Consider the following 12,076-nt stretch of genomic DNA (forward strand, 5'->3'; position numbering starts at 1 on the left):
ACATAACTAAGTAATTCATGGTTTGTATATACCATAGACCTTGGTACAGCCATAAATCATATTTAATTGTTCACAATTACTTACAGTTGAATATAGACTGGATATTTGATAATGTTAAGGACTTATTGTTAATTTTCTTAGGTTGTGGGTGGCCAGCCACGGACTAGATAGAGTAATTAAACCAAACCAGGCTCGGACTTGCGTCCCTCATTCACTCAAAGGGCTTGGGAGCCCAAAGGGTAAATAGTTGGTTGATGCTTGAGAAAGGGCTTGAGCAATGGTTTTCAGAACTCGCTTTTATGTGATTGCCAACGTAACACAATAGATAAATCTATTCTGGCCTGGTCATAAATTTAAATAGGGGTCTGTGCTGTTCTTGCTGGTCTGTTAACCATATATAATAATGTTCCTTTGAAGTATATACATCTGGAGCAACAAGCTTATCTATTAACCAAGGTCTTCTGGCGCCAGTGGGTCTGTCTTGCATGCTGATAAAGGGGAAGCTGGGAGGGTTTCACAAACATGCTAAGAATAGATACTTCCTTATCTTTGTTTTGCTTATGCTATATAATGTTGTAGAACCCTGAATAAAGCTGACACTGCTTGGACATAATCCACTGTGTCCCTTCTGTCCTCATTTCTTTACTTTTATTTCCCCATCCCCTTTCCCTCAGGACCCTGATCGTGTTGCTGCAGAGCGAGCAACATTAGGTGTGGTGCCATTTTGTTAGGTACCATTCCTTAGAGAGGTAACCCAAACTATTTAGAGCTGAAATGCCATCATATCTAATTTAAAGTAGTTCAGGAATATACATAAATCACATATAGTACTCATTAAATATGAACAGTCATTAAATATAGGTGATGATTATGTGCTTGTTCGTTGCTTTCCTTTGTATGTTTGAAAACGTTCACAATAAAACATTTTTAAAATCATAGATGCATTAAAAATGATTTTATATTTTAGAACAGTTTTAGGTACATAGCAAAATTAAGAGGAAGGTCCAGAGATTTCATATATTCTCCCTGCCCCACACATGCACAGCTTCCCTTCTTATCAACATCACCCACCAGAGTGATACATAGTTGATGAACCTGCATTGCTATATCATATACTCAAAATCCATAGTTTACATTAGAGTTCACTCTGTGTTGTACACTTGTTTAGACAAGTGTATAGACATGTATCCATTATTATAGTATCATACAGAGTATTTTCACTTCCCTAAAAATATCCTCTATGCTCCACCTATTCTTCCCTCCTCCCCCACCCCTAACCCCTGGCAATCACTGATCTTTCTACTGTCTCCATAGTTTTGTTTTTTCCACAATGTCATATGGTTGGAATCATACTGTATGTAGCCTTTTAAGGATCACTTAGTAAATGTGCATTTAAGTTTCCTGCATGTCTTTTCATGGCTTGACAGTACATTTCTTTTTAGTGCTGAATGATATTCTGTTGTCTGGATGTAGCAGTTTATTCATTAACCTACCAAGTTTTTTTTTTTTTTTTTTTTTAAGATTTTATTTATCTATTCATGAGAGATACAGAGAGAGAGGCAGAGACATAAGCAGAGGGAGAAGCAGGCTCCATTCAGGGAGCCCAACATGGGTCTCAATCCTGGGTCTCCAGGATCACACCCTGGGCCGAAGGATGTGCCCTGGAGAGGGAATAGCTCCTTAAGATGTCTTTCTCTATTTGTTACAGTTCTGTGGGATTCCTCGATGCAAGCCCTACTGGCCACCAGAGTGCCGGTGTTCTCTGGTGGCACCCACAAAAGGTGTGCCCAAGCTCCTTTCCAGGAGATAGCAGATACCCTGATGAAAGCAGAGGGAACAGATGAAGATGGTACCTGCTGGGCTCTACAGTCTTGGTGTTACTGAACAATCTATCACAGCTACTAATTCAGGAAATAAATGGTAAGTCTTGGTTCACTGCCTCAGCCAACTGCTCCATTCTGGGGAATCCCCAAGAGGATGGATAAATTGAAAGCATAGCTCCTTGCTGTGTTTGCCAGCACTGTTGCTGAACAAACTTGGATAGAGTCATTGCAAGAGAAGCCAGTAACTCAAGAGATGAGGGTTTGGAAAAGAGAAATTTATTCTGGGTGCCAGCAGCTGGGGGAGGTGGCAGGCTCAAGCATTAGCCCAACCTCTCTGCCTGCAATACTGACATCTAGATTTTTATAAGGAGAGGTTGGGAGGATATGTGCAAGAGAGCAGATGGTGATCATGGGTAGGGGTTGGTAAGTGATCATGGGCATGGAAAGGGACGTGTGAGGTGTGCTCTTCTAGGCATTCCAGTTGCTGTTAGGATTTTTCTGGCCTGGTGGTGGGAATGTGCCAGTCATTGTCAATGCCACAAGAAGGGGCGATAAGAAAGATCTGTTGAGGTCTAGTTTAGCAAAAGTCCTCACTGACATTTGGAGAGTAACTGGTAGGCCTCTAAACATGTGTAAAATACCTGCCCCATAGGCTAAAGCTTTCAGTTTTCTTTCACAGAAAAAAAGCAAACTGTTTTCTTTCACAGAAAGATAGGGTGCATTTCAGTCATCTGCTGGGCTCTGTGAAGGTAAATAGTACATCTTTCCAAGCCCTTGAAGAATTGTTTCTCTTACAGCCTCATGAGTCTCATGGATGAAAGGCCTGTTGGCTTTCAAAACTTTTGGGGGCTTGTTTCTTAGGCGCAGGTCTTAAAATTTGGGATACCAGGTATGAAGTTAAAATCCTTTGCTCCTCAGGAAGAAGCTTGGAGTTATGGGTTCCTTCCTTATTTTGGTTGTTGTGCCGGGCATGAGGTGTATGGTGAGATTGTGTCTCAGACTCTCCTACCCACTCCAATGTAGGTTCTTTCTTTTTCACCCAATGTGTGGGAATTGCTTAGCTATATTTTGAGTTTCTTTCAAAGATGTTACCATCCTGAACTGGAACCTCATTCTCTTTTCTTTAAGGGTAGTGCATGTTCAAAGCCAGAGAGCTCTATTGCCTTGTCCTATAGAATCTCAGAAGTCCAACATATTTCCTTCATTCCATTCCATTTTCTCTGTCCCATTTAGGCCCAACTGGCAGTGCTTCCACTGGTATAATCCCATCTCTAGTCCTGACTTCAACTGAGAAGCTGGATTAAAGCCATTGGTAATCTCTTTATGGAGTGATTGTTGAGCTACACACTCTTGGTGTTCTCTCTAGAACATACTTTCTCACTTTTTGGCAATATGGATAGGCTGGGAATTTTCCAGATCTTCAAGTTCTATTCCTTTTTGCTTAACAATTTCAATTTATCTCTCTTTTTTTTTCTTGCATTTTACAATAAGCAGTAAGAAACCAGGCTGTACCTTCAACACTTAGCTTGGAAATCTCCTTAGCTAAATATCCAAGTTCTACCACAGAGCACTAATTCAACTATTTGTCACTTTATAATAAGGATCACCTTTCATCCAGTTTCCTAGAGCATGTTCATAATTTCCATCTGAGAGCTCACCAGAATCACCTTTAATATGTACCTTTCTACCTACCAATAGTCTCCTTAATGCAATCTAGGCTTTTTCTAACATGCATCTCAAAATTCTTCCAACTTCTGCCCATCACCCAGTTTTAGGTATTTGTTACAGAAGCACTCCCAGTTCATAGTACCAAAATCTGTCTGTAGTAGTCACTGTCCTGCATAATCTGTCATCATTTCCCATTGCTTACTGGATGATGCCTGAACTTTGCTGTGTTTTCCACACCAACTACTTCATCATCTGGCTGCTGATTATCTAAGCATATCTCTCTAGACTTCATGTGATATTCTTGTTCTACACAATCCCCATTCATTCTGCCACTTTTCTGACAAACTATTTGCGTTTCTTTTTACCTAAAATAAAAATATGTTACTCTACTCCCAATTCACATGGGATTTATTTAATTTGTCTATATTTACTTAGAGAAGTCTTCATGCCCTCCCCAGAGATAGGTCTCTCTCTCAAAGCCTTCTACTGCATTAAAAATATTTATTGTAATGACTTTTCCCCTTTAAAATAATTTCTTTGAGATTATACATGCTTTTTGTAACATATTTAAAAATACAGAGATGTGGGGGGCCTGGGTGGCTTACTCCGTTAAGCATCCCACTCTTGGTTTTGGCTTAGGTCATGGTCTCAGGGTCGTTGGATCAAGCCCATGTTCGGCTCAGCGGGAAGTCTGCCTGAGATTCCCCATCCCCACCACCCTCACTTCTCCCCCAGCTCATGGGTTTAAGCATTCTCTCCTTCTCAAAGAAATAAAATCTCAAAAAATACAGAGATTTAACTTTTTTTAAAACTCAAGTGCAAAAAAAAAAAAAAAAAAAACCTCAAGTGCAGATTCCCTTGTTATCCCTATCTATAAACCCTTCAAGTTTACATTATTCTTTCTTTTTTTTAAAGATTTATTTATTTATGATAGACACAGAGAGAGAGAGAGAGAGAGAGGCAGAGACATAGGCAGAGGGAGAAGCAGGCTCCATGCCGGGAGCCTGATACGGAACTCAATCCCGGGACTCCAAGATGGGCCCCTGGGCCAAAGGCAGGCGCCAAACCGCTAAGCCACCCATGGATCCCCAAGTTTACATTATTCTTAAGTTTAAGTGTCTCCATGTAAAAAATAAAACACAAACGGTCTTGGTTTTTGTTGCTTTCACTTTAAATTTACATAAGAATATTGCATAATAGACATTTTAAACTTTTGAAACATTTTTTATTTTTATTCATCTAAGTTTTTATGCATACATCCTGTCTCCCTATTTAGATTATTAGCTTCTTGCCAGTATAAACTCTTGCATATAGTAATATTACTGCTGATTACTAATATAATATTTCATTGAAGCTAAGATGCCATTGACAGTGTGATGAACCATTTATTTTCTGTACCTCTGAAAAAGAAAAATCATGAAGAAAAAACACTGCTACTTAAACTACAACACACCACTGGCTGTAAATGAATCCTAATTTCAGATATCTTTGAATATGAAAAACATGTCTTTGAATAGGTGAATCTCAATAGCTATAAAATAAGTGCTTGTTTAGTTTGTTTTACTGTGTATATATTTGTGTTGTGTGAAAGACAGATGAAAAAGTTTATAAATATTACAGGAAACAGCCTTAAAATTTTATTTCATGAAAATTCCTTTTTTTTTTAATTTTTCATTTTTTTGGAAAGTTTTTTTATTTTTATTTTTTAAAAAATATATATATTATTGGAGTTTGGAGTATATATATATTATTGGAGTTTATAATATATGTATATAATATATATATTATTGGAGTTTGATTTGCCAACATACAGTGTAACACTCAGTGCTCATCCCGTCAAGTGCCCCCCTCAGTGCCTGTCATCCAGTCACCTCATCCCCTCCCCACCTCCCCTTCCACTACACCTTGTTCATTTCCCAGAGTTAGGAGTCTTTCATGTTTTGTCACCCTCTCTAATTTTTCCCACTCATTTTCTCTCCTTTAAATTCTTTATTAAATTCCCATTGCTTCTTGACAATGTGAATAATATAACTTTCCCCTTTGAAATTAGCACTGTGTGCTTTTTTATTTTTAATTGAAGTGTAGTTGACATATATCATATATAGTTGGCAGGTGTACAACATAGTGATTTGACAATAATATACATTATGAAATACCACAATAATTGGTTACCATCTGTCCATACCATACAAAGTTATTATAATGTTACTGACTATATTCTCTGTGCTGTACTTTTCATTTCTGTGACTTATTATTTTATAACTGGAAGTTTGTACCTCTTAATCTCCTTTATCTATTTTGCCTGTCCACTCCCTCTTTCCCTTCTGGCAACCACCATTTTATTCTCTGTATTTATTTATAAGTCTGCTTCTGTTTTTTTGTTGGTTTTGTTTTTTAGATTCCACATATCAGTGAAATTATATGGAATTTATCTTTCTTTCTCTGACTTATTTAACATGATGTTGTCAAGTCTATCCATGTTATTGCAAATGGCAAGACATCGTTCTTTTTTTATGGCTGAGTAACATTCCATTGTGTATATATGCCACATCTTTTTTTTAAAGTTTTTATTTAAATTCTAATTTGTTAACATATAGTGTAATATTAGTTTCAGGTGTATAGTTTAGTGATTTAACACTTACAACATCTGATGCTCACCAAAACAAGTACATGCCTTAATCCCCATCACCTATTTCACCTATCCCACCACCCACCTCCATTCTGGTAACCATCAGTTCTCTGTAGTTAAGAGTCTGTTTCTTGGTTTGCTTCTCTTTTTTTTTTTCCTCTTTGCTCATTTGTTTTATTTCTTAAATTCCACATATGTGTGAAATCATATGGTATTTGTTTTTCTCTGACTGACATATTTCACTTAGCATGATACTCTAGCTCCATCCATATTGTTGCAAATGGCAAGATTTCATTCTTTTATATGGATGAGTAATATTCCACTGTGTATGTGTATGTGTGTGTATACACATCAATTGCATCTTTTAAAAAAGTTTTTACTTAAATTCTAGTTAGTTAACATATAGCCTAATGTTGGTTTTAGAAGTAGAATTTAGTGATTCATCACTTATGTATAATACCCAGTGCTCATCACAACTGCCCTCTTTAATACCTATTATCCATTTAGCCTCTCCCCTGCCCACCTCCCTTCCAGCAATGCTCAGTTTGTTCTCTATTGTTAAGAGTCTCTTATGACTTGTTACCCTCTCTCCTTTTTTCCTCTCTTCCCATATGTTCATCTGTTTTGTTTCTTAAATTCCACATGAATGATATCATACAGTATTTATCTGTCTGACTGACTTATTTCACTTAGCATAACTCATCTAGCTCCATCCACATCATTGCAGATGGCAAGATTTCATTCTTTTTGATGGTTGAGTAATATTCCATTCTATATATAAACCACATCTTCTTTATCCATTCATCAGTCAATGGACATTTAGGGTCTCACCATAGTTTGGCTATTGTTGATAGTGCTGCTATAAACTTTGGGGTGCATGTACCTCTTCAAATCTGTATTTCTGTATCCTTTCGGTAAATACCTCATAGTGCAATTGCTAGATTGTAGGGTAGTTCTATTTTTAACTTTTTGAGGAACTTCCATACTGTTTTCCAGAGTGATTGTACTAGTTTACATTCCCACCAGGAAGGTAAGAAGTTTCTCCTTTCTCCACATCTTTGCCAACACCTGTTGTTTGTGTTGTTAATTTTAGCCATTCTGACAGGTTTGAAGTAGTATCTCGTCATGGTTTTGATTTGTATTTCCCTGATGATGAGTGATATTGAGCATCTTTTCATGTGTCTGTTAGCCATCCACCTGTCTTTTTTGGAAAAATGTTAATTCATGTCTTTTGCCCATTTCTTAACTGGATTATTTGTTTTTTGGGTATTGAGTTTGATAAGTTCTTCATAGATTTTAGATACTAACCCTTTATCAGATATGTCATTTGCAAATGTTTTCTCCCATTCTATGGGCTTTTTTTTTTTTTAGTTTTGTTAATTGTTTGCTTTGCTTTGCAGAAGTTTTAATGAAGTCCCAAAGTTCACTTTTGTTTTTGTTTCTCTTGCCTCCAGTGATGTATCTAGTAAGAAGTTGCTATGGCCAAGGTCAAAGAGGTTGCTGCCTATGTTCTCTAGGATTTTGATGGTTTCCTGTCTCACATTTTACGTCTTTCATCCATTTTTAATTTATTTTTGTGTATTGCATAAGAAAGTGGTCCAGTTTCATTCTTTTGCATGTTGCTTTCTAGTTTTCCCAACACCATTTGTTGAAGAGAGTTTTTTTTCCATTGGATATTCTTTCCTGCTTTGTTGAAGATTAGTTGACCAGATAGTTTTGGGTCCATTTTTGGGTTCTTTATTCTGTACCATTGATCTAGGTGTCTGTTTTTGTGCCAATACCATATGCTCTTGATGACTTTGTAATATAGCCTGAAGTCCAGAATTATGATGCCTCCAGTTTTGTTTTTCTTTTTCAGGATTGCTTTGGGCATTCAGAGTCTTTTGTAGTTCCATACAAATTGTAGGATTGGGGGAATCCCTGAGATATGAATAGATATTAACTCTTCTTTAAATGTCTGGTAGAATTCCCCTGGGCTTAAGAATTTTGTTTGTTGGGAGATTTTTGATTACTGATTCAATTTCTTTGCTGGTTATGAGTCTGTCCAAATTTTCTATTGCTTCCTTTTTCAGTTTTTGTAGTTTTTAAGTTTCTAAGAATGTGTCCATTTTTTTCCAGATTGCCCAGTTTGTTGGCATATGATTTTCATAGTATTTTCTTATAATTGTTCATATTTCTGTAGTGTTGGTTTTGATCTCTTCTCTTTATTTATTTATTTGTTTGTTTATTTTATTTATTTATATTTATTTATTTTATTTTTTTTTTTTTTTTGATCTCTTCTCTTTCATTCATGATTTTATCTCTTTGGGTCCTTTCTCTTTTCTTTTTGTAAGTGTGGCTAGGGGTTTATCAATTTTATTAATTCTTTTGAAGAACCAGCTCTTAGTTTTGTTGATGTGTTCTGGCTTTTGTGTTGATGTTTTCTCTATGTCATTTACTTCTGCTCTAATCTTTATTATTTCCCTTCTTTTGCTGGCTTTAGGCTTTATTTGCTGTTCCTTTTCTAGCTTCTTTAGGTATAAGGTTAGGTTGTGTATTGGAGACGTTTCTCATTTCTTGAGGTAGGCCTGGATTGCAATATACTTCCCTCTTAGGACTGCCTTTGCAGCCCAAAGGTTTTGGACTGTCATGTATTCATTTTTATTTGCTTCCATGTACTTTTTAATTTCTTCTTTAATTTCCTGGTTAATCAATTGATTCTTCAGTAGATGTTCTTTAACCTCCAGGTATTTGTGGTCTTTCCAAATTTTTTCTTGTGGTTGACTTCCAAGTTTCATAGCATTGTGGCCTGAGAATATGCATGGTATGATCTTGATTTTTTTTTTTTGTACTTGTTGGCAGCTGATTTGTGACCCAGTATGTGATCTATTCTGAAGAATGTTCCTGTGTTCTGAGTGCACTCAAGAAGAATGTGTATTCTACTGCTTTAGGATAAAATGTTCTGAATATATCTGTTAAGTCCATCTTGTCCAGTTTGTCATTCACAGCCAGTTTCCTTGTTGATTTTCTGCTAAGATATCTGTCTACTGCTGTAAGTTGGATGTTAAAGTCCCCTACTATTATTGTATTATTATCCATGAGTTTCTTTATATTTGTTGATTTATATAGGTAGGTGCTCCCAAGTTGGGGACATAAATATTTACAATAGTTAGATCTCCTTGGATGGATAGACCACTTAGTTATGATATAATGCTCTTCATCTCTTATTATAGTCTTTGTTTTAAAATATAGTTTGTTGGGATGCCTAGGTGGCTCAGCAGTTGAGTGTCTGCCTTTGGCTCAGGGCGTGATCCCAGGGTTCCGGGATCGAGTCCCACATTGTGCTCCCTGCATGGAGCCTGCTTCTCCCTCTGGCCTGGGTATCTGCTTCTCTCTTTTTCTGTGTCTCTCATGAATAAATAAATAAAATCTTAAGAAATATAGTTTGTCTGATATGAATATGACTACTCTGGCTTTCTTTTGATGTTCTTTAGCATGATAGATAGTTTTCCATCTCCTCACTTACAATCTGAAGTTGTCTTTAGGTCTAAAATGAGTCTTTTATAGGCAGCATATAGTAAGTTTAGTCATTGTGTTAACCTGTAGAGTTGGTGTTTCTTCTGATGTTCTCTGGTCCTTTCTAGTTTCTGTTGCTTTTCTTTTTTTCCTTACTCAGAATCTCCCTTAATATTTCTTGTGGGGCTGGTTTAGTGGTCTGAACTCCTTTAATTTTTGTCTGAGAAATTCTTTATCTCTCTATTCTGAATGACAGTCTTGCTGGAGAAAGTATTGTTGGCTGCATATTTTTCCCGTTTAGCACACTGAATATATCCTGTCACTCTCTTCTGCCCAGCCAGGTTTCTGTGTACAGATCTGCTATGAACCTGATTGGTCTTCCCTTGTAGGTTAAAGACTACCCCCTTCCCTTCCTGCTTTCACGATTCTTTCCTTGTCTGTGTATTTTGTGAATTTGACTATGACTATGATATGCTTTGATGATGGTTGGCTTTTTCTGAATTTAATGTGAGTTCTCTGTACTTCTGGATTTTGATGTCTGTGTCCCTTCCCAGATTAGGGAAATTTTCAGATATAATTTGGTCAAATAAACCTACTGTCCTGTTTTCTCTCTCTTTTTCTGGGACTCCTGTGATATGAATGTTATTCTATTTTAATAAGCTGCTGGGTTCCCTAAGTCTGCCTGCATGATCTATTACCTCTTTTCAGCTTTATTATTTTTGATACTGTTATCTTCGATATCACTGATTTATTCCTCTCCTTTGCCCATCCTCATTTTTATGGCATCTATTTGAATGCCAAAAATTTGCATCTCAGTTATAGCATTTTTAATTTTGGCCCGACTAGATTTTAGTTCTTTTATCTTGGTGTCACTAGGGATTCTCTAGTGTCTTCTATGCTTTTTTCAAGCCCAGCTAGTATCCTTATAATTGTTGTTTTAAATTCTAGTTCAGGCATCTTACATGTATCTGTTTTTATTTTTTTATTTTTTTATTTTTTATGATAGTCACACAGAGAGAGAGAGAGAGAGAGGCAGAGACACAGGCAGAGGGAGAAGCAGGCTCCATGCACCGGGAGCCCGACGTGGGATTCGATCCTGGGTCTCCAGGATCACGCCCTGGGCCAAAGGAAGGCGCCAAACCACTGCGCCACCCAGGGATCCCCCACATGTATCTGTTTTAATTAAATCTCTGGCTATTATTTCTTCCTGTTCTTTGTTTCGGGCTAAATTCCGTATCTTGTCATTTTTTTTGGGGGGGGGAAGCAAAATTTAAAAAAAAGGAAGCTAGATTCTAGGTGTGTTTTGGTCTGCTTGTTACAAGAAACTTGATTGAAAAAAGGTAGAAGGGGCATGAGGGTGGCTCAGTGGTTGAGCATCTGCCTTTGGCTCAGGTCATGATCCTGAGGTCCGGGGATCGAGTCCCATATCAGGCTCCCCAGAGGGAGCCTGCTTCTTCCTCTGCCTGTGTCTCTGCCTCTCTCTGTGTCTCTCATGAATAAATAAATAAAATCTTTAAAAAAAGGTAGAAAAAGAAAAACAATTAAGCATTTTAAAATATGTAAAATAAAATTAAAAAACTGCTCTTTCTTTATAAAAACAAAGACAAAAATAAAATGAAACAAGCCCTTTATCTGATAGGTCATTTGCAAATATCTTCTCCCGTTCTGTAGGTTGTCTTTTAGTTTTGTTGACTGTTTCTTTTGCTGTGCATAAGCTTTTTATCTTAATGAAGTCCCAATAATTCATTTTTGCTTTTGTTTCCCTTGCCTTCATGGATGTATCTTGCAAGAAGTTGCTGTGGCCAAGTTCAAACAGGGTGTTTGCCTGTGTTCTCCTCTAGGATTTTGATGGATTCTTGTCTCACATTTAGATCTTTCATCCATTTTGAGTTTATCTTTGTGTTTGGTGTAAGAGAATTGTCTAGTTTCATTCTTCTGCATGTGGATGTCTAATTTTCCCAGCACCATTTATTGAAGAGACTGTCGTTTTTCCAGAGGATAGTCTTTCCTGCTTTGTCGAATATTAGTTGACCAGTGAGAATGGTGAAAATTAACAAGACAGGAAACAACAAGTGTTGGAGAGGATATGGAGAAAGGGGAACCCTCTTGCACTGTTGGTGGGAATGTGAAGTGGTGCAGCCACTCTGGAAAACTGTGTGGCAGTTCCTCAAAGAGTTAAAAATAGAACTGCCCTACGACCCAGCAATTGCACTGCTGGAGATTTCCCAAAGATATAGATGCAGTGAAACACCGGAACACCTGCACCCCAATGTTTATAGCAGCAATGTCCATAATAGCCAAACTGTGGAAAGAGCCTTGGTGTCCATTGAAAGATAAATGGATAAAGATGTGGTACATGTATACAATGGAATATTACTCAGCCATTAGAAATGACAAATACCCACCATTTGCTTCGACATGGATGGAACTGGAGGGTATTATGCTGAGTGAATAAGTCAAT

At 37.2% G+C, this 12,076-nt stretch overlaps 1 protein-coding gene across 3 annotated transcripts in view; it reads left to right on the plus strand.

Moving 5' to 3' along the window:
• Positions 1-12,076, plus strand: part of ZNF570 (zinc finger protein 570) — a 131,602-nt gene that overhangs the window by 2,066 nt on the left and 117,460 nt on the right. For all 3 annotated transcript variants that reach the window (XM_072841411.1, XM_072841600.1, XM_072841818.1), the window contains exon 2: positions 1,709-1,920. The gene's annotated coding sequence lies outside the window, so the exon portion shown is untranslated. The remainder of the gene's footprint in view (positions 1-1,708; positions 1,921-12,076) is intronic.

Source organism: Canis lupus, chromosome 1 (genome assembly GCF_048164855.1).
Source record: "Canis lupus baileyi chromosome 1, mCanLup2.hap1, whole genome shotgun sequence".
Classification (NCBI taxonomy): Eukaryota; Metazoa; Chordata; class Mammalia; order Carnivora; family Canidae; genus Canis; species Canis lupus.